The 27,163-nt window shown below is 39.4% G+C and overlaps 1 long non-coding RNA gene across 6 annotated transcripts in view; it reads right to left on the bottom strand.

Annotated features, from left to right (window-relative positions):
- LOC121106882 overlaps positions 1-27,163 on the bottom strand; it is a 361,649-nt gene that overhangs the window by 275,591 nt on the left and 58,895 nt on the right. For 3 of the 6 annotated variants that reach the window (XR_005840121.2, XR_005840122.2, XR_005840123.2), the window contains exon 1: positions 8,175-8,387. The exons of the other annotated variants lie outside the window; for them this stretch is intronic. This is a non-coding gene — a long non-coding RNA (uncharacterized LOC121106882). Of the gene's footprint in view, positions 1-8,174; positions 8,388-27,163 lie in introns of those variants that run through there. 6 annotated transcript variants of the gene reach the window in all.

Here is a 27,163-nt window from a genome sequence, read left to right as displayed (position 1 = left end):
TATAAATGTCACTGACTGTGTATCCACTCATATGCTTTTGATAATCAGTTCAGCATTGGAATCTTTTTTTTTCTTTAAATTTGCATTCATACAACTACACAGCAGAAATCAGACTAACAGACATTTGTAACAATGCAAAGGAGCATTCAAAAACTATTGTAACAGCTGAAACATGCTCAGAGTAGGAAGGAAAAATTCAGAATTTTATCTCCCTGAAGATTTCAAAATCCAAACCCTGTGTCTGAGAGCATTATCCAAACACTTCTCAAACTCTGGCAGCTTAGTGACACGATCACTGCCTTGGGGAGCATGTCTCAGTGCCCAAACACTCTACAGTGAAGAACCTTTTCCTAATATCTAATCTGACCCTCCCATTATGCAGCTCCATGCCATTCAACAAGTTAAGTAACAAGTGAAATACAAGATGTCACAGGACATTTATGATTCAAGATCAGGATGAATATATTCTGTCTAATCAATCCACAATAAATCTCTGCTCTCTTACATCATTCTCTGAGCTCATTACTCATAACGTATTCTATCCCAGCTTGCTTGCTTTTGAGAAAAGTTTCTTTGTAACTTATATTAGTTAGGAAATTCATAAAATGCTGACCAATCTTGCTCCTTGGTCATTATTTGTTCCATTTTTAATAACAGTAATTTATTCACTGAGTCTCTATACCTTTTTATACATCTGCTATTTATTACCGGTTTCTCAACTGTTGGAAACTATTCAGTAATTTTTGTGCAGTGCCCTTTTAAATGCATGAGTGATTAAAAGCAGCTGGTTACTGGTATTCACACAGTGAATCATAAGTTGTATTTACTTCCAGACAGATTACATAAATGAGCCAATCAGCATGATGGTAAGTTTTAATATCATCATTTTAAAAATTTATCAGATATTTAATTAGAATCATTTGCTAAGAGCACAAGGGAGACAAAAAAGGTTTCGTGGATGCACATGCCTATGCTGCACACAGCCTTTTGCTAGCAGGGGTGAGCTGGGTCTGCCACAGACTGAGCTGACTGGAAGCCACACCAACGACCTGGTGAAGCAGAGCACTCAACCTCACAGTGTGCTGTTCTTCTACAGGCTTCATTTGCTTACACTCAGCTCAGCACTGACTGTGCCCCCCACAGTGCATTCTTGTGCATGAGGGCACGGAGGAGAGCTCACATCTGGCTGGAAAAGACTGCACACAGATCTTATGTACAAACAAGAATCAGACTTCAGCTCATGCTTTCCTCATCATCATCAGTTCCTCTTGATTGTATTCTGCAGATTTGCAAAGGCAAAAACTGAGCAAAGGAATGGAAATGCTTAATGCTAAGGAGAACGCCATCCTGCCATCTCTCTAAAGTCAACACCACATAGGCACTGGTCAAATACAAGCTCCTGGAGTCAGCACAGGAACTACTGTGAGAAATGCAAAAGTCTGAAACCTCTAGATTCGCCAGATGATCTAATTGCTGCGAGAAGGAGCAGTATCGGAACAATATAGAATAATACTAATGTATACGGGTAACAAAAATTTTTATTCTTAAATATTCTTATTAAAACATAGTCAAGCATTTAGACTAGCTCATATTTATAAAATCTGAAGTGGAAGCACTACCTCCTTTTCTTCCTTCCCCTACACAAAACACTAATGAAATCTCAATCCTGAATTCAGGTCTACCTTGTATTTGCATGTGGAAAACATGAATTTAATCAAGTCAGCTGAACTATAAAAAGCAAGACAGACTGTGTGGCTTTTCCTGTTCTGCAATTTTTTCAGCAAGGAATCAGAACATCTCCTAACAAAAGTGTATTTCACTGTCTAAACTACGGCTTTTTACTGTGCATCTTTCATTTTTATTGTACTAAAAACACACTGTAATCTCTTAACTGGCGCAAACACCATGCAGGAAAAAGTCTCTAACGTAGCTATCACCCCTGTTCTGCAACCAAGTGCTGTGACTAGGCCAACCAACCTATTTTCTCAAAATACCTGCTATCCTTGTGTTAAAATACAGTCTTATCTTTTGCATCTTAAAGTATGGTACTGCTAACTATTGACCCAAAAAAGCTTTTTTAGAACTGCTTCAATTATGTTCCTATATCAGCTGCTTCACACGTGATAAGATAATCAACTCTTCTGTGAGATTTCCTTTACTTGCATATTAATGTGCTCATCAACCTGATTAGGGAATGGAGAGCAAAATTCTCTAGAGGACACTATGCTCACTATAAAACACTGTATTTGACTACTATAATCCAAAAAGGTTTAAATAGCACATTCCCAATCAATCAATCACTAAACATTTCTCCCCCACAGGCTCCTTATATCCAACTTGTACATCAATCAAGCATTTATATTCTTCAAACACCATTAAACCAGCCCATCTTGTATTTTATAGTTAACACACAATAGTTTAAATCTCATACCTAGGAGAATTTTCTGTTTGGACATATGTAGTCTCCTAGGAAAAAATGGCTAAAAGACTGGCAAGGTCTACTCAGACATTTATTGCTGTTAAGTCTCCTGCATTTAGGAAATTAGCAGTGACCTGACAGAGCAGCTATACACGCCTTTCACAGTAATTCTGGTTGCCAAAATAATTCCACAAATAGCTGAATTTATCGGATGTAGGAGTTTATGTAAAGCACTGAATGTAAAAAGTCACTAAATATAAATCTCTTTTTCCCAAATTATCTAAATGCATCTTTTTTAAAGTCAGTACAAACCAGGCATTAACCAAATAGTCTGTTCTGTTCTAGAAGATTCTTGGAGTCTCACCTCATCTACCAGAAGAGTTTCCAAGGTGGAAAATAAATGCTAGTACAGCTAGCAGTACAGAGCTGCAAGAACCCTTTCTGTTTTTCTGAAAACGAGTCTAAGAAAGCTCTGCGGAGTCTCCAGCACAGTGCCTACTCTTTGTTTGAGGAAAACCAGAAAATTGAGTAGAACTTGCAGAAATAATCTAATTTACATCACTCAAGACTTTTTACCTAGTACCGGTGGCAAAGTAAGTTGGCCTATTCCTCAGCAGGAGTTTCATCAACGAGAAGCAACAAGTTAGTCACTGATTGAAAGCTTTAATGCATCTCAAAAGCTTAAAACACCCTTTCATTTACATTTACATCGCATTTCTGCTGCTTCCAGCTGAATATTTTAAGCAGAACACTGCTTGTTTTTGTGATGAATTAGTAAGATCTCTCATCTCCTAGAGTTTAGTCATCATGCCAGCTCACCCACAGATGCTCTGAAAGAAGTCAGCAGAGTCTACCCCAGCCTGCCACATCACCAGCTGGGCACTACTTTGTGTATCCTGTGTAGTTCATTTGGACAGTTGAAAGTGATACCCACTAACCTGTGTGGCTCACTGCACACCGTCCTTCACAGGCACTTCTACCAAAGTGTTTCCTGTTCAGTATGTTCTTGGATGCTATAAATCTTTCTCGTTAAAAAGGCCTCTAGGGAATTTTTCTACTATTTATTTAAAGCATTGATTCAAGTTTCTGAAGTATAAATAATTCTTACAAACAGTTTACCTCATAAAAATGAGAGCACATCCAAATAGTCTCTTTATTTCTATATGTAGATCTATGCTCTATTGGTAGCTTCAGAGAGCCATGAATTTTTTTCTCTGCTACAAAAGCAACGAGAACTGCATGGACAAGGTGCCCTCTAACTCTGTGCTACATATTCACAGCTAGATGAACTGGATTTTTGTTGACTGTGAACATTAATCGTGTAGTGATTTAATTTACTGTAAGACTACAGGGCACCTTCATGTACACAGAACAGAATCAATTTTACTTGACTGCCCCTTGCCAAAGAAAAACATGGAAAACTGATTTTTTAAAAATGGCTAAAAAGATCATATTTTTTTGCCTGACACAAGAGGAGAATTACAAATGCAAAATAATACTGCAATACAATTTTGCAGAAAGCACAGAGTAAGGAGGAAAAGTTAGACACTGGGGTCGTAATTTGCTAAAGCTGGAGTCTAGACAGAATCTCAGAGAGCAACTGACATTTGAAATAAGAAAACTTATCTGGACCACTGAAGTCATACACAGACATACAAGATTCAGCACCAGATAACACCCCAACTGTCACATTTCCAGCAAAGGTCTATACACATTACTGGTAAATGTTATCCTGGAGGGATGATGATGCTACTGTATCACTCTGTATCACTGCCATCCTTCTTCTTAAAAGTTTTCTCATTATTTTTCAGGCTTTTTTTTTTTTTTTGGTATTTCTCAGAATCACACAACCAGCTGTTATTGCTGCAGGTTATGCAGAGGATTTACACGTATCCACTGCCAAATGGTTGGAAAGCTATTGTAGAAATACTAACCTATAATGCTGTTATAGTCATTCTTAGAAAAAATACCCTCAGTTACAGCTTTCCTTCCTTCCTTAATAAGTACACTCTTCTTACAAACAATAGCTCTCACAGGATGCAGGACTTAGCTAATTCTCTGTAATCACAAATGAGCACTAATGATTCTCCTTTTATTTATTTTTTATTTTATAGCATCATTCTATTTTGGATGGTAAGAACAGTAATAGCTGAGCACGAATAACAGGCATGGATTCATCTGCTATTTCAAGAGAGGTTTCTTTCCCTCCTTGTCACCTGCTTCACTAGTTTAACAACAACAACATCTCATTTCATACCTTAAGACAGCTCAGTATTGCTAAGCTTGTTCCCTGCCAAAATGGAAGGAACGTCAGGTAACAAAACCTAAAGGATGACTAATTTGTCTTCTAGCTGCACAATAATAAACACCAGAACTGAAGACTGTAAACCATGCCAGTATTTTGGGCCAAGGCTGGAGTGCTCAAGCATCTAGCAAGCAGATCAAGAGGAATGTCACTGTGTGACCAAGGAGAGCTCAACCTCTGCTCTCAAATTTGGCCACTGTTAATGGCCTGTAAAACTTCTAAGCTGCCTCAATGAGAACAAGCAACGCCAAGAAGAACAGGCCCAGCAGGGAGGGCTATTCAGGCCATAGCAGTTCTTGCCCTTATTCGAACAGAACGGGTGCGGCTACATGCAACCCACAGCGAACAGAACATCTGATGCAGATATGCCATCTACATAGCTGCCTGGAGATCATACAAAGCTGCAGAAGGATACCCACTGTCCATAAAAAGTTGCATACCTTAAGTTAGATGATAGAAGCTACAACACTAAGCATTGTTACAAAATATAGAGAGAGAGACTAAGAACAATAAAAACAGGTTTGCAATTGTGATATTTTTATTGTTGTTTTATGAGAGGTAGCAGAAAGGACGACCTGCACTTTTCAAATCATTGTAGCAAAGTACACAATATTAATTTTCAAGGAAACCAACATTCATATCAACGCTAAAGGAAATTTTAGTATCTGTGCAACATGCATGCACGTCAGACTCAGAAAGGAAGGCTTGGATAAGGAAGACATTTGGGCATTTAGCTCAATCTTCAAACATAAACTTGGTGATTCTTCCTCTGCTGCTCCCGTCTGTCAGCATTAATCCACAGCCACATCAGAGGGAGACAAGAGGCCAAAGCAATGCCTAGTTGAGAGATGTCTGGCTGAAACACAGAGCAGTCTGTGAGTCTAATCCAGGCTTTATATTCAAAAGGAGAAGAAAGCAGATACAGTAACTAAGATTATGGTTTTCCAGTTATTTCTTCTGAATAACTGCTCTCAGAACGGAGCTGCTCAGAGTTGCATTTAGTATGGACTTCATAAATAACTCTTCATTAGTACCACTTAGTAGTAAAGTGGTGGTAGCCACCATTATTTGAAGCTCTATGAAATACGCAGATTGATCTTTCCAGTTTTAAGATCAAATTACTTCCCATCGTTCCAATTTCATCCTTATTTCAAATCACTTGGTTAATAGCAGGCAAGGGGTTTCAGCTTCATAAATACAATAAGGGAGCTAAAGAATCTCTCTCTGATGAGTACTTCATGACAATGCTTCCTTGACTTTTCATTTTCAGCAGTTATCACGAGTAGTTCTGCAAAATCTTTCTAATGAAGGACAGGCTGGAGTTTGAGGAGCAGAAAGCAAGGACGTGGGTTGGCTTTTTACAGGAATATATTGGAAGGGTTAGGAAGCATAGGGTTGTGAAAATTTGGCAGATGATACCCTTATGCATGCTACAGCCAGCCATTATGTGTCACATGACAGGAAATTCCTAACGGTAACATAAAACACCTTCACTAAGGAAAAAATGAAATGATGCTTTAACAAAATTTCATGCCCATGACACAGGCCGAGGTAGGCTGGGTGACCTGCCAGCCTGAAGACACTCCATATGTTATGATCATGAGCTCAGGAAAAAAAAAAAAAAGCTTGTGTTTCTTTTTTAGACCATGACGATCCATTTTATTTATTGAGCTGAATCTCATCACACCTTGCAGCAAAATTAAGAATCACATAGTAAATACCTGGAGCTTGCTAAAATTATTAAAATAACTATCTCAGACAGTATGCCCTGGCCTTGATCCTTCCAATCACTGAAATGCTCATTTAATTAAAGCCATCTGAAGTTAGAAAGAACATTAAAAACAAAAACAACAACAACAAAGAAACACCTGTCAGAGAAGCCCCCACAAGATTTCAGACAATGAAATATCTTAGTGAATAATGTATGAGAAAATTTGTTGCATTTAACGTTTATTTGGTATAATAGTAGGTCTGAGCTTACCATCTCTGATTAATTTAACTCCTTAAGTCTGACTGATCACCGCTGTATCTCTTGGCGCTGGTTAAGGACATCTCCACTAAGTAGAGCATTTGCTGACATTGTCCCCAGTGAGCAATGGTCATTACTGCTCACACACATTAAGCCAGAGCTGCTCCCTAGCAGATGTTCTAGTAAAAGAGCCATCCCAATTTGTTACATTTCCCATTAAAAGAATAAATAATGTATTTTCTACCAAAATGATATTAAAATGCTGGGAGATTCATAAAAGTCCTCCAGTCTCATTCAGAGGAAGGGGAGAAAGGCACTTTGCAATATATTGGCAAGACTTTTTGCTACCAACACATCAGTGTCACAGATGAATCATGATATTCCAAAAACATCAGCCTTCATAACAACAAAAGTAACCACAATTTCAATAAATTGGAAGGACACATCAAGGTCTATAAAGCAAGAGGATGAAAGGAGTTACTAGCCTGCTACTTGTTCCCTGTCCCTTCCCTGCTATTAGCTGTTTGCCTTCCAAGAAGCTCAGTGAAGCAACATGTCTCTAATAGCATCACTGTGAACTCAGCTTTAAAGACAAAACTCTAACACATTACGTGCATAAATCAAACACATGAGTGGCAATATTTGTGGTGGACTGAGCAGCAGACACACACAGCTGAGCACATCAGTAGACACCAACAACACGTTTACCACATAGCCCTGCAGCTGAAGCTTCAGCGGCTCAGCACTGCAAGGAGCAATGCTCCCTGGTGCACTGGGAGCGAGGGGACATACGAGCAGCCAGCGAGAAGCAGCAATTCTGGAACCCAGAGCACCCTGCCTGGATCAGATGCCGCAGGAAAACAGTGATTTTGGGGTACGCTCCACTGTATGAAACATAGAACGTTTGTTTTCTGAAAAAAGCATCGCTGCATTGGGCACTTGGAAGCAATAATCAGGTTCTGAAAGTTTACAAGAGACCGTGCATTTTTAGTCTGATCTTCCCATTAGGATTAATTGTAAGCAGCGTAAGCAGAGTCATAAAGAAGCCCCAGAGGAAAAAAAAATATCTTCCCTATAATTAATTGTGCCATTTGACTAATAAAACAACTTATACTTCCATTAACCAAGCTGCATGCAAAGAGACTTGATTTTCAGATCCACTTGACATAAACATAGCTTATCTTAATTAATCCTTCTGCAGGCTTTGTTTTCTGGAACGCATTCACCTCAAATAAAGCAACTTTTATCAACACCTAAGCAGTATTTTTATCTTTATAGCCTCAGGTAGATGCCGGAGCTAAGCTGGGATCCAGCAATGTCTTCGCCTTACTTATGCTGGCATCACCTCAAGGGTTGGCCCGGCTGTAGCTGTGTCAGCCCTGGGGCAGAGGGCTTCAGTCTGCAGCCAGCGGTCCTAACACTGTGATCCACAACGAACCCGAGTGCTAACAGCCACCAGGGCAGCCCCAGGCAACCCGTACCTCAGATGAATACGGAGTTCATCGTCCCTTTCCTCTCCCTTCTTATCTTGAAAAGAGCCAAGCAATTACTTGCAAGTCTTTTCAGGATTTGCTGCAGCACCTTCTGAAAATATTTCCAAGGTGATGTCGTGTTTTGTTTGGTCTTTTTTTCCACTTTTGCCCAGGAGCCGCGTCCAGCGGTGGGCAGCAGAGCGGGTCCCCATGAGGCGGCGCGAGGCGAAGGAGTAACGGCCGAGCAAAAAGGGCGGGAAGCGCCGCGGAGCACCGAGCTGAGCAAAAAGGGCGGGAAGCGGCCGCGCAGCATCGCGCTCAGCAAAAAGGGCGGGAAGCGGCCGTGCAGCACCGAGCTGAGCAAAAAGGGCGGGAAGCGGCCCTCCTTTTCTCTGTGATTCAGCAAAGTGCACATGAGCAGAAAAATACTTTAAAAGTGCATTTAAGGGCAGGAGATAACACTCCAGGTTAGCAGGAGCTTCTATTTAAGTGCTTTCCTGAATCGAGTTTTGCATCAAGTGCTGTGTTGTTTAATCAGAACTCTATTTGCATTCCCACTTTTTCACTGGATTTAAGGCACATCGTGCATTCCCCCTCGTGATTAGAAGCCATTAAACAATCTCACTTTCCTTTATATCACCTGCATCTATAAAGCTTCTCTCCGCCTTAGAAAAATATTGATTTAGGAACTTTCTCAGATTTCTCAAAGCCTTTAACTTGTTTAACTTATTTCTTCCTCTCTGACTTTCCTATTTTCTTTCCCCAGTCCTAATTAGGGCAGCAGGATTTAAGGGGAAAATGTTTTCAGTATTTTCAGTATTACTCTCATTTCCCCTCCTGCTCTCTGAGAGGGTGAAAAGTCTCCACACACACACACACACACAGAAATCTATGCTTTAATGGTAACAAAATGACTCTTCTCGATATATTACAGTCTCTGTAGAGATTTGAAATAAAGTAAAATAAAATTTGCCTTCAGACAGCCAGTAGTTTTTATGTCTTTGACTGGAAACCTTCAGGTTGGGTACCAGCAGGAGCCATCCTTCACACGCACTTCTTACCTTCCCAGAACGCTCAGAAGTGGACATGAAAGCAAAACTTTATAGACAATCTCTTCTTGCAGAACTCCAGAATGTCCTTTACTCTTCTTGTCTTGAGGGCTTCTGCTCTGCTGTGAGCTAAGCAGTACATGCTGCTCTCTCCGCTTGGCCCAGGATTTACTCAGAGAAATTTCAGTAGGGTAGGAAGCAGCAGGGAGAAAAGTCAGAATTGCTGCTGGGATTACAGGGAGCGTGTGGGCAGCAGAAAGTACTGCGAGCAAGAACAGGAGATAAAAAGAAATGGCCAAAAATACAGCCTCTTTTAAAAGTTCAGATTAATTTTATCTCAGAGATTATGCATATAACTGATGGAAACTGCAAGAGTAATTGCAATAAAGCATAGGTATTTTTGTAAAGACTACTAAACAGCTACCCTGAATAACAAGGTCGGCTATGAGAGCTAAGGACATGTTCACTGGGCATGACTGACTCTACACATGCTTTCTTAGATTTAAGTATATTTACATTTAAGATAAATCTCCATTGAAAAATGATGGAAATACTGGAGATACCTCACATTTCCTGCATATACATTCATTCATCTCAGAAATTTTCCAAATTACTTTCCAATCCAGAAAGAAACACGAGGGGAGAACCACATACTGGGCTATATTGCCAGAAGCATGGCCAGTACATGAAGAGAAGTGATGCATTATGATTTTCTGTATGGACCAGAGGGGAGGAGCAATTGGGAGATTTATTGTTCCAAATGAAAATGCAGTCTAAGATTTACTGGTAGATACAGTTGTCTTTGACATTTATATATAAATAGATATAAAATTCCAAAACTTTTTTTTTTTAATTGTCACGTTGTATTTGTTCTCTTTTCATGCAAATGGAGGCAAAGCATATGCAATGTTTTTCCACTGTACTGTGTTTCTGCTGAAATGGCTGACAAACAAGGAAAGAAAACAACGGGCAGACCATCGGGCTATGTGCCACTTCTGTACCCCACGAGATTCCACATGTTCAGGGCACAGCCCCAGCAGGCAGTGTCAAACAGTGCCACAATGCATGTCACCCACACTCATGTGCAGTCAGTACCAGAATGCTGGATGACAGTGTGCAAATGAGCAGCACTTTATGAAGCTCCAGTGCCTTCATGCAGCCTGCTTTCAGCCTCGCTGCTGTAACTGCAAGGCTTAGCAGTATGCTGCATAGCTATACCAGCCTAGAGTTGGCCTTGAGTGGTTTGAACAGTACTTCATCATGTCAGATGCAGGCACAGAAATGAGAACAATCCAGAAGACTGTACGTGAGGTACCACAAGATACAGGCTTTATGTATTCTTTACCTTCAGCCATAAGGGTATTTCAAGCTACTCACTAATTTAGAATAAAATTTGATTCCAGTAATTTCCCCTAAAATCAGCCAGTGCCTGCTTGACAGTATGATGTTCTATTGCTACAAACTGAACAGAACAGTGATTCCCTCACTAGATGGAATAATAAACAGTCTCAGTTTGCAGTCCATCTCCTTTCTTTGATTGTTGCACAGGCTCTGTCATCACAAAGTGCAGTGTTAAAAAATATGTCTTCTTGTGTTCTGTTAAATACACTGGTCTTTTAAGATCTTAAAGTTACTCTCAAGAAGCTGCACACTATCTGCTGGACAGTGGAGAATCCTTTCACAGGAAGATTTTTATCCACCAAGGATGGCTTCATAGCGCTTACTGCCAGAAGGGCTTTCATGTTACAGACCTTTATTGTGTTCATATTCCACCTGTTTATTTTTAGGGGTGAGCTCTAGAGACGTCACAAAATCTAAAGCATGCAAATTGCTGTCCATTTTGTCCCTTCTCAATTTATTTATTTTTTAAATCAATGCAGAGAAATACAAGGGTGTGACCACGCGGGCGTTCGCACTTATAGTAAAGCAGTTCTAAAATGTTGCTTGTCCTTATCTGAAGTGCAGCACCGGATGTTTTCATTGCTTATTTACTGCAATACAAAGCAAATTAATTTGCATTACAAGTTATAGAGGCTATCCAGTCTCCACTGTGTGGCCGCCTCAGTACTACATTTTTTCCTCATTAGTGGAGGGATGCCAATGGGAATTATTTAATCTCTGAGATTATTCTTGAGAACTGTTTTAAGAGCATTCATCTTAAAAAACATAATAAAAGCAGAGGGCTTGAAGGGGGGAAATAATTTCTCTTGTACTTTTATCAAACATGACAGGAAGGCATCTCTGGATCCTTTACATTATTACAATTTCAGATGCAAATGAAGATGGAAATCTAAAATGTATAATCCACAAGCTTTTGCTCCTGCTCATAACCAGAGGACAGAATTGATTTAAGACCAATTAGGATCATTGCGTGATAAGAATATTTAAGCAGATAATGAAAAGAAATGCACTGTGAAACAGCTGATTATGAAAAGAACATTTCTCAAGAACCAACAGCAATTAACACTTAAATGCTTTGAGCATTTAAGGTGCACAAGTGTCTCACCGAATATTATTTTGACCCATGTTTTATAGATGAGGCAACTACAGCATGGAGTAAAAACCTTGGAGCCTTAGAAGCTTTGCTTTGATATTTTTATCAGGGAAAAAGAAGAAAAAAAAAAAAGAAGGAAATTCATCACTTTTTTTTTTTTTAAGATATTTTCAATGAAATCATAGAATCATGTTGAGATCAAACTCTTTTGCATTATAAGAGTGTAGAAGAAGTGGCCCAGAAGGTCAGGTGTAATATGGAATGAAAACAGAAGCTACGAAGACTATAAATGTTTCAAATTCTCAACTGAAGTCTCTCCAGTTCTGCCTTTTACCGGGAAATTTGCTACTGATAGCTCATTTAAAAATATATATATTTGGTTTATGCACTTCTACAGGATTTGAAGAGGACAGAATATTATTCCTTTTACCATCTGTTGGAGTCCAAATAGTGTGGGAGACTTTCCTCGTGCTCTGTCTGAAGTGCAGACAGATTAGTCCTTACTAGCCTAAACCCCTGTGAAGAGCGATTCTGCACATTCATCTGCAAGTTACACAGAAGCCTCTATTCATACATCCAGGAACTGACAGTGGCATTCTGCATGTGTGGAATTAACGGTTTCCACGCAGCTACAGACATTGTTCAACAACATTATTATTAGGGAGGTACTGCCACTACTACCTTCTACTACATGAAGAGGCAGTTTTAGTCATAATTATGGGTTAAATTACCAAATTGCAGAAATTACTGTTTTCTGTAATAGACATAAATTATATAAACCAATTTAGAATTCATGGATAATTTAAGAAATGGTTTAATGTATGTCACATATTATGAGCAAAGAACTGAAGAAGGCACTGACGTGTTTTACCATCTCGCTTCTTCCAGGAAGGAGGCACATGACATTCTGAAGTTATTCCCTGGGAACCTCTAAGACAGCCTGAGGCCAGGCAGCCTTCAGAAGAACTCGCAACCATTGATGCTCATGCTACTGAAGAATTCTTTATTGTATGAGGCCAAATTAAATACTTTATCTCAGGCCTGAAAGAGCTTGGGAGACTTCAGATATATCTTTAGAAAACTCCAGAGATCCTCTGAAGCTGTGAGACTTAAGACTTCTGTGATTCAGTTGTACTCAAACTGCGTATCAACATCCAATGAATTTTTGGTCAAGTATGTACATGAAAACAAACAAACATTGAAGGAGCGTTTACTTTAGCAGTGTGGTTATGATTCTCTATTTACACTGCACCGTTTTCAGAAATCAAATATAGAATTTGCTTTTCAGTTCACAGATTTTGTGGATCGATTTTCTGTTGATCCTTGTTTTTATATTTCAATGAACCTTTCAGTCCAGGTTTAAAAGCAAAACTCTGTCCAACCTATTGTTTGTGTCAAAAGCTTGATTGTCTCATGTGCAGACTGCCATGGGGGAAAAAAAAAGAGAGAAAACAGAATCAGGGCAGAGAATGGGTAACAGTGATTCTTCTAACAAGCATTGGTTACTATTAGTTCTTGTTAGTCATTGTTGCAGTAGGAAGGTCTTGTAGAGCATTGCTACTCATCTTGAGAAATCTCATGAACTCACTGGGCAGAGGAGTTGTAACATTTACAGGGTGTACAGCACTGACCAGTGATAGATGGTCAGACAAGGCTTTGCTAAGTCAGTCATCTCCTGCTTTCAATATCATTTCCATCAGCAATTTGAAATATAAGCTATGTTCTAACTAGTTATCAGCATTGTGTTTGGGTTTGTTTGTTTGTTTTGTTTCGAGTTCAATCATGAACCACCTCTTTTCTTGTGCTGCTAAGTCAAGAAAAGCTTGGACTGAGTAAGAACAGAAGCAGCATTCAACACACACTGCATTACTGAAAGAGACATAATAATAAAAATGTTTTATCAATAGATAACTACACTAAATAGCACAAGACATAGAACTCACATCCTGAGACCACAATTACACAAATACTGGCACATTCAAATTGCATAAGCTGCCAGAAAACGTCCTAAGGAGAGGTTCAACACCTAGAAGAAAATCCATTCCTAAAAACTGTATCCATCTCCTATCATATTACTGTATCTAATCTGGGATTCTAGGGGAGATGAGAGTTTTCATAGCTGTCTTCTAGGATGACTAAATGCAATAAATATCTTTCAGAGTACAACTTGGTATTTCAGTCACAGGATTTACTGTAGTTGGTTTTACTGTCAAGGTATATTTGTCAGGCATTTATTCTTCCTCTGCCCATCACTGTTAAAAAGATTGTGAGTAGTTAAAAAGAACAATGGAAAAACAGCCAGAAAATTTGTATGACTTAATTAAAGGAAGAAATCAAAGGGATTATAGCCAACAAAGGAAGTTTAAACAAAAAAATTTACTACCTCTGCAAGTAAGTCTCTGTGTAAGGTAATAAAACACCTCGCACTTGGGGTTTGTTGCGAGATGGATCATATATCTTCTGCTGTGTGCTGTTTGCTGCACGACTCTTCCACACAAGTCCCTGAATAAAATCACCACCTTCAGCAGCTGTAGCTGGATCTTGTTTTAGGTTGAATAATATTTCCTTAATATTTCTCTTTCTGTTGATACATGAGACCTGTCTAAACTGTCCTCCAGACCAAAATTCTGGATTCAATTTCCTCTTGTTTTTCTAAGTCACTGATGGCAGAAGAAAAAAGAAAAGAAAAAGTAGATTTCCATGCCTTCTGAGATGGAGATGGGTTTGTCTACTCATCCTCACACAGGAAACATATACCATTTCACGATACTCAGTCAGTTCTTAATTGGCTCTGACACGTGAAAAAATAAACATGGAAGTCTTTTTACCCAAATTAGGCTGAGAATGCAGAATTAAACATTTTTAATAGAATTTAGAGATTGTATTTTGTTGTGTTTAGTTTTGCTGAGATGATGCTGAAGGTTTGAGAGAGACACTGAAGGCTTTGTTACAACTGACATTGTGCTATCAGAGGAAAAGGTGGTCCTCATTCAACACTCTTAATTCAGACTTCAAATAACTCAACACAAATCTGGTAACAGACTGCTAGAATTCTCACACTGATTTATATAAGAGGCAGAACAGAACCCAGGGAAGAAAGAAGGTGGTCTAGAAGCTCATGTGCCAGTCTGGGATGTACATGCACCTGATTCATCTCCTACAGGTTTAAGCAAATGTAGACCAGTCTTCCAGGCTTTGTGCTCTCTCTCAAGTGGATCACAGTCCATTTTTCAGAGATTTCATGAGGAAAGATATTAGGAAGATTGTGGGCTTCTCACACTTTCTTATGGGAATCTCTGTAGATAGGAAAATATGTTCACAGTCATACTTGAATGCCTTAGATGTATAGTTTGGTTATTAGCTCACCATAAAGCTTCGATCAACTAACTTAGCTTACGAAGGCCCAAATTTATTCGTATGCAAAATAAAGTCGTTTGTCTTCTCAAATTTCAGCCAATCATAAAGAAAAAAAGTCTGAAGCATTCTACTACCATTCTACTACTGTTTTGGATCATGCATTTTGTGATCCACACGGTATGTCAGCTATGGTGTACCTTAATTTCATTGTCTGTGCCTACACTGTGTGTTTAAGGACTCATCTTTCTAAAACAGCTAGAGCAGGGGGCAGGGAAAAAAGAAAACAAAACACCTGCTTTTCTGTCTTTTGTCTATGTATTTATAACGGAGGTAATTTGGGTGATTTTAACCAATCTAGGAAACATGAAACACTGGGCTAATTAACAGCAAGAGCTTAAATGTGTTTAAGTCGTACTGTGATTTCAACTGCCATGCTTTTGGCTATTCTGTACTGTGGTGTGAACTTGGCAAGAGTCTAGGAGGATTTCAGCTTTTCCTTACGGCTCCCACTTCCGAAGTACTGTTCTGCAGCACTCTTCTCTGTGTGTAAATCACATCAGTTTACATAATGTTTGCATTGCATATTATCTTAGACATCATTCCTGGAAAAAAGCAAAGCATCACTTGATGCCTATGGAATTGCTTGGTGTCGGCTTCCCACAGATCAGCTGTATGAGGAATCAATCAAGAGGGAATCTGATCAACACGTTTATTATTCTTAAAAGTTTCATGTTTTATTAATAAACCTGTCTGACATGATATCTATTCCTGCAAGTCAGAAAAATAAGAAACAGCAATTGCGTACAACTGCAGAGCTAATTTCTCTGAGTAAGTTTGCAAGAAAAGCTAGAGAGAGTTCCAAAAGCCGGGAGACAGACAAGGAAAATTAGAAATATCTGAGGAAGTCATTTTGCAGTTCAATTACTGCTGCCAATTGTCATTTACACTTAGAATTGAAACAGAATGCTTATAAAAAAAATCCATATTTGCTTGCCAAGTACTTAACAGAACTTCCGTTAAAATTAAGGTTAGATTACATTTCTTACATTAGAGAAATTGATTTCTAACCTAGTTAACCTTGTTTCTTCTGAGTTTTCTCTACATCATGAGAGGAGTCTTGTATATCCTTGTTTCCCACCAAGTTCTATTCCTTTTTTTTTTTCCCTTAATTCTTGTATTCCATTGTTATGTCATTGCTGGAGAACACAATGGGCACTTCACGTCCTCTTTAGGCGAGAAAAGCTTCCAGTCAATGTTAATGAGAAAAACAGTAGGAGCACTTGAGTAAGTGCACGGCACAGAAGGCCCCCAGAAATCAGCAGAACAGAACTTTCTCTATTAATTAAAAGTTCTTTTAGAGATGGGAAAGCTATCCATGTGGTATTGGTTCACTCGCTTTCAAAAGATACCACGCTCCCACACTAAGCTTTAAAAAAATTGAGTCTTTACGTGAGCATAATATTTAATAGCATTCTCTTTAGGCAAGGACAGAACTGAGCAGGGTGAAAAGTGCTTTCTTTTTTTCCAAGATGCTGTATTTCAAATAAAATCAAGGAGAGAAGTCCATATTTACCCTGGTGAAAACCAGGTTAGTACAGTAATGAACATCAGAAAATCTTCAATTCCACTCAGTAGATAAGTTATCCTTATATCCTCCTTGTGCCTAAGCTTTGTTTAAGGTTCACAAATTGGCTTGGCTTCCAAAGTGTATACAAATCAATTACACACATGCCCGGTGGATTAAGTTTCTATGACGCTCACAGGCTGGAGTTCAAGGCTCAGAATAAAGAGATCGGGGTGCTCCTTCCTTGGGCATTTCATATTTTTGTTTCATTTCAACTTAAAGGTAAAGAAATCTTCCTCAGAAGTGTACATTTCGGTTAATTTTCCTCTAAGTCTTACACACATCCAACCACCTCTGTAAATTTAAAATACACATTTTATAGAACCATGTAAGAAAATCTAATATTTTAGTTTAGTAGTTGCATTTTCCATAGTGTTTTGAATGAGTAAGCAAAGCACAAACATTCTGATTTAATATTGTGCATTGTAAAACCTGCACTGAAATGTTTATGAGTAATACTTGTGAGGTCTGAGGGTCAGAGGAGGAGGACAGGGGTGTTCCGCAGGCAATATCTAATATTTATGTAGACCATCAGCCCACAGGAAAGCAGGCTTACTGTCATCAGCTCTGGTACAGGCTGAGTTACCAATTTATACATTTAATTTCATAGTTTGGATAGATACCTCTCTACAATGATGAGCAAAAGATTTAGGCTTGAGTAATGTCTAAGGTCAGTTTGGGACAGCGAAGACTGACGAGTCTGGTTTATTAGCCTGTCCCTCGTGGCCCACAAGGCTAAAATGAAGGTAAGCTTTTAAGGATGTCCCTGACGTAAGTACAAGCAAGACAAGGTGATACTCACCCTGTAGCCTCTGGGTTTGTAGAACTGAGCTCTGCTCATTGTGTATAACTATTCTGCTGTTCTAAATGCTGACATTTATTCTGATCTCAGTCTCAGTCTGTAACCTCTACCCACTCTTGGTATCAGTGCTATTTGCCTCTGCTGACGCTTGCTGCCATTCTAGCTCTGAAGGATATCCAGAACCTGAGAGAATAAACTATTCAGTTTGTGTGGTTCTTGAAACCTGTCAGGTTAGGGAAGCAGTGAAAGTTTAGGTGAGCAATCACTTATTGCACAGTGAGGCAGTCCCACTGCATTATGCCATTGCACTGAGGCTGTCCCGCCATTCAAATCACTTTCAATCTCCACAAGATTTTGTGTCTCCTCTTGGCAAGCTGGAGCACATCGGCAGGCAGAGGGAAGTGTGTGTGCCTTCCTGCTTTACAGCTTCCTTCTACCAAACTTTCCCAATTAAAATAAGAAGAAATATATAGTTCACTATGTAACACTTCTAAAATGAATGTACAATTTACGTGGTATTGTTGCTTCCAGAATGGATCTCTTTGGAATATACAGCAATTGTGATTTTCAAGGGAGTAAGAATACACATCATATGGCAGTTGTAGCTAACAAACGATACGACTGTCAGTTTTACTTACATAAACCAAGAAAGCTGCAGCAGAACTATGGGCAGTATGCTTAGAAGAATACTCACAGTTAGAAGCCTCATCTGACATTACATATTCCTGCTAGTAAATAACTCTGGATCACTTATCACAACTTACATAGTGTGCATATTAATGGTATAATCGCCAGAAATAAAGAGTGCATCTCAGCAAGCGGAGAATATCATGCCAAAAGAAAACACTCGTTGACACGATGCTCGATGCTGTCTCCCACCAGCGGTACGCAGTGCTGTCGGCGGGCTGACAGCCATCAGCTTCTGGACCGAGTCCAGGAAGAAGTGCTGTTCCCAGCTCCAGCACTGTCTGCATGGGCACACACACAGACAGAAAGGCTTCGCATAAACCATAGACCCAGTTCTGGCTGTAATTAAACCGGCATAACTGCCCCAACCTCTCTAACTGATATTGTGGAGGTTTATAAAAGTCAAGCCAATAAGTCACAGTTACTACCTCATCCCTCATTTAAATGCTTTGTAATGGTACATCTCAATGGCACTGTGCAGCAAACAGATCAACGGTATTCGTAATCTTAATGGGGCCATTAAGAACTCCAAATGCCCCACATAAATAACTAATTGCCAAATCTCTCATCTTCTTCCTGCGGTTTTTACAGCCTTCCCAGCTGAGTTACCTGCGCTCTGGGTTTCATTTTGTGAATTAATCATATCCTAGGTGTTATGCAGACAAAAAATTCAAGTCTTAGTCTCAAGAAATATGAATGGGCAGAAAAACAGAAAAGAATCAGGGAAGGAGAAAGGATGAGGCACAGGAAGGAGTAATGCTGTGAGCCCTTCTCCACGGATAAGATGGCCCAATTCATAAAACATATTGATTTGCTAATGAATTACAAAAGCTTTTGTTCATTTGGTTTTTCCACAGACAGGAGAGGTGTGTTTCTTTCCCGTTTCATGCTGTTCCGAACACCACCTTGACTTCTGAGGGAAAGACTTTGCTTTGGAATTATCGTCAGTGCCTCAAGGAATCACACAAGTGGAGCTCTGCAGTAAAGGCACCAAGATCCATAAGAACTCAGAACTCAACAGAAAAATAATGACAAGTAAGAGGCTCTTCGCAGACATTCCATGCAGAAAAACAGCCTGATCTCACAAACAAACCAGGGCCCAGTGTTCTATCTCTTTTTGCCTCATGATCAGGGTTAATTCAGTAGCCACTCAGTCATTCATTAGCAATTACTAAACTTTCTGCTGCAGGTTTCATGCATATAAGACAGGAATTTTATTTAAACTTGCAGAGGGCAAAGATCTGCAAGTAAATGACCTCAGTCTTCTCTTAACTAATAACAATCTGAGCATAATAACAATCCATTCGATGGGGGAGAGAGAAAAAGTGAAGGGCCCTTTTGTGGAAAAACATCTCCAGTTATTCTGCTATGCACTGCTCCCTGTAGAACAAAAAGTAACAGAGCTGGGGAGCAAAAGGCAGAAACATTCGTGTTTTGACAGCTTGTTATGCAGCTTTACAGAACATCTGTACAAACCTTTGCAAAAATGCATCTTGGGTTCTAATTTGTATTACAAATGCTGGACTAAGTGCGTCCCTTTCATAAGGTCCTTTAACAACTCCGAATGTTGACTGGTTACATCAAATATGTTCTATTAACTGGAGCTCGTATTTGCCCTCCTCATCATTATGATTCCATTTAAAACAAGCTAACAAACAAATAACGACAACAATAAAAAAAACAGAAAAACACAGCAACCTTCCTTATGAGTTTTGTTAGAAGCTAATTCAGAAATACAGCAACCCTCAGCCAAAGCAGCTGTGTGCAAAGAGAACTGTGTATAAAAATGGAAGCAGCAAGAGCAAACTGTAAGCATCTCAGCATAACTTCTGCATTTTATGAGAGTCTCACTGATGTTCTTGCTGTGGTTCGTATTACGTTCACATCTTACCCACTGTTCAAGAAGACAGACTCAGTTCAAGTGTAACATTGCCCCATAAAGATAATGCCTTTTCCAGGCCTCCACAGATGCTATAATTTAAATTACCATGGGCAGGGTCATAACGCAGAATAATCACAAATGAAATGATTGACATAGAACTTCAACATCCTTTGTATTGTAACTTACAAGAACCTCCCACTTCTTCTCCTGGGAAAACTTCTCTAATTTCTCTCTTCCATATTCAAGAGCTATAGGAATCGGTGGGAATCTTCTCAATGACACCAATGGGGTTTGAATTAATCCTCCTTATCTACAATGAAATCCAGCCTGTCAAATCCCTGTAGTAGTAGTTCATACAGTATGCAAACTCTACGTGTTATGTGGTTAAGCTCTTATTAGGACATGGAAGCTCTGAAGATGTAAATATTGGAAGCAATTTAGTAAAGCACTTAAATGCATGCTTAATATTAAGCATGTGAGTAACCCCATTACGTTTAGCTGATTTCAAATTAAGCACATTTTCTATTCCAGCAGCACTGGAAGCACCACCACAATCAGTATTCTGGAACCAGCTCAGAGAGATACACTTTTTCTATCATAAAAGGATCAGTGAGACAAAGAAAAAAAGTTAACTAGATTTACAGTAGAAGAGAGAAGTGCTGTCAGGGCAGAAAGCATTATTTGCTTTCACTGTTACATTTCCTTTGAGATACAGCTGTCACCCAAGTGTTTTCATATCTTGCAGGCTTTATTCATGTTTTTATTTTATTCCTTTTTTTTTTTTTTTTTTTTTTTTGGAATAATCACATCCCTTGGCTTCTTATCTGTGCTCCTTTTTATATTCCCTCCATACACTTTGTTTACTATTCCACCCCGCTTTTCCTGAGAACCAGATGAGAAAAAGGCAATGTAAAATTTGCACTGTGCCAGGCCTGCAGCTCCTAAGCTTTGTGATATAAATTTTGTTTGTGGAATGCTTCAGCCTCATTATATTTGCCTTTCTTTACTGACGCTGGGTATTTGGCAGCTAGAGGTTATAAAGGCTGGCCCATGTACAGCCTCCTGGAGCATGCATTCCTGCTGCCATGGATTGCTGTGGCTTCTCTAAGGCTTATGCACTCATTTGCACTTTCTGCATATGCTGTGGTTGGTTCTTAAACATAGGTTACACCCCCTTATTGAAGGTTAACATACTTTTCTAGTAAGTTCCAATGCCCTAGAATCTGAACACCTTTCCTAGGATCTGAAAAATAACCTTCACTGAGGTAACAACTCCTCCTGTGTTTGGGGACCTACAGAAGGTTATCAGAGACCCATTCCTGGCAGGAGCAGGATCTGCGAGGCAAAGCCAGGGCATGAGGCTCTGCAGCCCAAGGGTGATGCCCAGGCGCAGGTTTGTCATCATCTTAGTGTTTTCTGTGAGGATTCTGGAGGAGAACACCTATCTCTTCGGCAAAGTACAGCATTGAACAGAATGTTAGTTTCCCACCAGCAAGCAAAAGCAGAGATGTTTAATGAAGGAACTGCAAACGTTGACGTACAAAGGCCCAAAATTCTCACTGGGAAAGATGGGAGTGTTTGTACCAACCACTTGCAAGTGCCTCACTTGGACACCTACACTGCATTCACTGTACAAGCTTTCAAAACTCTCCGCAGCTCAAGAGGTCGAAATGAGGCCCTGAAAGTGTCACCCCTCCTCTTTGCAGAAACACCTTTGGAGCATTCATTTCCAGGGCTGTCTGAATATACTGTACCCAGGAAATTCCTGACACCTCCATTACTTACAAGGTTTCATTTTACTGAAAAAAAAAAAAAAAAGGAAAATGAGGGAGTTTTGGGAGGTCATGTGAAAGAACTTGATTTAAAAACATGAAAACTTCTGCCCTCTTCATGAACAATAGAATGCAGATGATGCATGAAAGGGGCATAATGAGTCTCACAAACAATTGAATTTTCTTGTAAACAAGGAAAGTTTATCAGAGTTAGTATGACAGAGATGCTCAATTCTTAAATGCAAGATGCCAAAATCTTGTCTCTTTTAGAATGATGTTTTGGTTTAAATCTGGCAGTTTTGCTGGAAACCCATCTCTGTTAAAGCTCATCCCGGCTTCAGTGCAGGATTATCCAATACTGCTTCAAAGACAAATCTCCTTATGCAAACCATATTTTCCACATTTCTCATAATTGCATATTAATACTCAAAACTGGCTTAGGGTACATAAAATAAGTGATGATATATAAACACTGTATGATATATAAATCCTACAGATCTTATCACAGCAAATTTATTAAATCTTCCAGAAATAGGCCAAATATATCCCACGGTAATCCAATTTCAAAATAAATGGTATCACTTAACAAATTAAAGGATATTCAAGAAGGACTTCAAAAATGAGCCAAAATTACATTAGCAGCAGCAGCTGAGAGAACTTCATTCATTTAATTTTATTTTTAATTTCGGTGACCTATCTTTGTAGCTAACCAGAAAGATCTGGGATTCAGTTGGCTGAACTTTGAAAAGCTCCATGATGTTTTCTTGCTTTCCAGAGACTCACTTACAGAGATTGCTGCCTCCCCGTTCTTCTGCCCTTTTGAGTATTATTTGGAAATGATACGCAGAAGCTGACTGTATAAAACAGGTAGCGAAAGTCAGAGATTTAATATTCTGTCAGAAGGACCCAGACGTGGCTGTCAAATGAAGAACTCCACCAAGAGATAACATTTCCACTGGAAGTATTCATAAATATCTCATTAAAATACCAGGACATCTTTTGCATAACAATACTGGAAGTCATATATAGGCTTTAGAAAAAAAGATGTACATATGAGCCAGATAACACGTATGCAATTGTATAGTAGAAAATCTGGACTTTATAGAGAACATCAGACTTGCATCGAACAGTACCTTGGGCACACTACACATTAAAATGTCTTTAAGGTGAAGTGCTACCCAATGTTTCAAAGTTTATGAAGTTCAGAGTTGATTTTTTAATTTTCCCTGCCATCTTCCCTTCCTTTTTTCCAGTGCTTCCAATTCCCAGCACTCCTATTGGGTATCACCTTATCATTTCCTGAGTCCCTCACACGAGGCCAATGATCAGAGTGGAGGGCATACTGTAGATGTGCCGACTTGTAGCCATTACAAGCAGTTTTCTTTCAGTTTTAATGGAGAGGTTTACCTTTCATATCATTATATTGGTGCAAAGGCCTAAACAAAAGCAAGCAAAGGATAAAGACACAAAATGCAATTAAAACTGCAGTTTAAAGCCAGCCAGCCTGCAATTTATTACCTTGCATACCAATGCTAAACCGCTGCATCATTCAGCTGGAAGGGTAAATTTGGGATCTATTCAGCTCCCAGAATTACCCCTAATGCTCTGCAATTACTGAAACACCTGATTTGAATGATTTCCCTGCACTTTGCTGTAAAAATCCAGAGCTCAACAGAACAAAATTTCAACTCCCATCTACAGTATTAATAATCCAACCATAATGGACTCAAATCTGTAAGGGGCTGTGGGCTTCTCCCATCTCTTCAATTAGCATCTCCGTCATGGAACAACTCAAAACAGGAAATGAGATTTGTAAAACCTTGTACTGATGTTACATGCAATAAGCATTTTTTAAAAAGAAATTGATTTGGAGCTGGGCCAGGCCCCCTCTGTTCTGGAGATCAGCCTGGAACTGCCATCTGGGGACATGACAGCCCTCATCCGTGACATGAAGCAACTGAGATGCATCCCAGCCTGTCGCCTACATTTCTTGGTGGTACTAGCAACAGTTTTGCTAGATGCATTGCAAAGCCAAGGCTTTCAAATCTGCATACAGCAAACCCAACCCCATGAGTTTACCAAACATTTGCATAGTTGATGTTCCAAAAATAAATCTGAATGCAGACAGCTGCACAAAGGGTGCAACTTGTCCTGTCACCTACAGATAACTTGCCTCCAAGGTTCTTTCTTTCTGTACAGGATGGACAAGCTGGCTGGCACTTGTCAGTGCGTTATGTAAATGTGCTAATCTGAATATGGAGGCATTTCGTCTGTAGCTTCCTCCATGCTTAGGTCTATAAACTTCAGGGTGCTTATAGCCACCAAAAAAAATTACTTTCCAGTCACCATGAAGTTCTTCAGCCAGTTAGTAAGTATTTTCACGTTTCCAAGGTGACAAAAATATATATCATACACACTCCATAGCCTAGAAATTGGATCACAAGGTACTGGACCAAGACCAGAAGCTATTAACGGCAGAAATGGAAAAGTTTAGTCATGCTACTTTACCTCTGCTCTCAGCTTACCTATAAGGACCTGTTCTATGGTCAAGAAAGCTTCCTGCTGCCTCTTGGCACGTGTACAACGAAGTATCAGCCAGTGCCCAAAAGTGGCAGTGGTGCAAATATGACTTGGCTGGGCTTACTAAATTACTGCTTTGGGAGCACCCACTAATCTGCAAATGCTGGCAGCTTTTGGGTCCTACTGGAGGACAGCAATGATAAGCAGCAGCAAATCCCACCCTGTCTATTTGAGAGGAAGGTCTCAGAGGTCAAAAATTTACCTTACTTGCACTTCAAAATCATGATAAGTTCCTTTTAATTTACACAGGAGCAGAAATACATTCATTTGTAGCGATTCCAGTTTTATATGTAAATATTTTCTATTCTGATACAATTATTAAGAGGAGTTGTGACTGCCTGGTACAGACTCAGTCAAAACAAGGCTCCTCGCCACACTGTGTAAACTACAGACCGATTGCTAGCAGTATTTATGAAATATTTGCCCTGTACGTCTTACTGGGCTGCAGCTGGTGGCCAAAGAACTTGGACTTTGTTTGTCCCTTCTGTCTCAGATGCACTGCATTGATACTTGTATTGCTCCGATCCTGGCAACATGTTGCTTCACATTATCCACGAGCCAATGAAATACAGCAAAGTGATGCTTTGCAAAAGGAATACAAACCACAAATATGGCTCAAGGAAATTTATTTCTTAATGCAGAATAAATAGAATGGTCTTCCTAGAACAAAGTCCTGCCTTAATAAGTATCACAAACCGCTTCAAAGAAAGAATCAAAAACCTTGACAAAATAGAGTTATGGAAAATGGTTTTAAAATCCTTTCTTTTATTTCCCCCCTGGCTGTGTTTAGCTCATGGCACGAATCTCTGATGATTAAATTTTCTTTTACAACAAAAAAAATCTCCGCCTGAAGGAGTGGATGCTTAAATTAATGTGAACAAACTTCTGTTAACTGTATCTCTTGGGAGCAAGCTTGGCATGTTTATTCTATGGATGCAAAAAGCTCTCCTATTTTTGTCTTATGGATTTACCTCCTATGTGCATGTACTGAAAAAGAAAAACATGGTCTCTTCTCTTTCACTGTTATTCACTGCCTCCTACAACAGTCCTATTAATCTCTTTAATCCCCAATTACAGATTAATGTGTTCTGATGATCCAAAGTTGGAAAGAAAAAAAAAAGAAAGAAACCTACAACATTCAGTGTTCTGCAGAATTTTCACATATTTCATCTTCTTTACTACATCCATAAAACTTTACTCTTACTAGAGTTCCTTTAAAAGCCACTTTCTTCTGTAAGAGAGCTAGATAACAAGCCCACGGTTTGAAATTCCCTGTATTATAGCTCCTGTTGGAGAAATATACCTGTGGCTGATTCCTTAACTGTTGTGATTTCATGGATTAAAAATTACTTGAAGCGTTTGGTTTTCTAAAAAATGTGGCTGAGGACACAAAGGTAAGAAAAAGCTGGCATTAGTACGTACATTGACATTTAGCTTGGGTAGAAATTAATGAGCTCCATCCTGTTAAAGCCTGAAATTGCCCACGAGCTTTCCTAGAAGATGCTTCAATGAATGACTGTGAACAATTTCTAGCAGAATGTATATATATTTAAAAACTAAAAATAAAAAAAGCTTCAGCAAGCTCCATTAAAACTTCTCTCCGGGCTCTGAGCATTGCTAATCATGAGATCGAGTTTCACTCCAGCTGCTGCTGTGATCAGTGGCAGAGAATATACAACTACATCAACCCTCCACTCCCCATATCTGTAAGCAGAAGCGTGGCTCTTCTAGGTCTTGCAAGAGCCAAACAAGCACTACAGCTGAGTGTGTCTTTGACATGTGTTCATTCAGATGTAACACATCTACTTCTACTGTGTGCAACAGGTGAAAATGTCAAAGACCATAATCTGCTTGAACATCTTTGTCCCATGCAGAGAAAGAGAACTGTACTGCATGTGAAGTACTATGTGAAGTTTGCTATTATATTTAGTCTTGGATGACAAGCATTCTATGGCTATATCTGCTATAAAAATGCTTTCTAATGAATGGACAAGAGATTCAGTGATATCAGTAAAGAGACTGCAGCACAAGCCCTTCTCAGATCTCTTTAGAAACACTTTGAAAGAATGATGCAATTCTGAAAGTCCCATTATTCGGCATAGCAGTGCAGTAGAAAAAGTCTTGAGTGACCTCCAGAAGTGAGTGGTCCCGAATATCCCAAAGGGAAGGCTATTGATGCTTGAACTTTTGCACCCAATGTTTCCTCACTCATTATTATTTGAATGCTAGTGAAAAGCTGATCTCATAAATATTGGATTCTCTGCAATATTAATAAGAGACGCTATGATCTGGCGGGGCCGTCTGTAGGGGATTGCTAACTGTGCCTTTGAAATAGGTCCCTGAAAATGAAGTGGCAACACTTGTCAGCCTACATACGTTTAATGTGACAGGCAGCCATCTAAGTATGCCTACAAAATATGTGTATTTTAACCCCATGGAAGAACCAGGAGCAGTCATGCCTCACAGAGGGGTTCCAGAGATGTTCATGCATCTCCACCTCAGGCCGTCAGAGCTATTAACCTAATCAGCAGAAGAGAAGTATCCCAGGTACAACATGTCAGTAGCTCCTCTGGAATGCCTCCACCTCTGATATCTCTTAAGAATGGAGTTTCTAAAGCCCTGCTTCCTGAAGAGGAGAAGCTTTCTTGTAGAAAAAGAATGGGAAAGACTCTTTTAAGAGAGGAGGAAGTGTTTGCGACAACCTTCTCGAGCTGAAAAAGGCATATGTCAGAAACTCTGACAAGTTCCCTT

The sequence above is a fragment of the Gallus gallus genome, chromosome 15, assembly GCF_016699485.2.
Source record: "Gallus gallus isolate bGalGal1 chromosome 15, bGalGal1.mat.broiler.GRCg7b, whole genome shotgun sequence".
Taxonomy (NCBI): Eukaryota; Metazoa; Chordata; class Aves; order Galliformes; family Phasianidae; genus Gallus; species Gallus gallus.
This window is presented reverse-complemented; position numbering and strand designations above follow the sequence as displayed.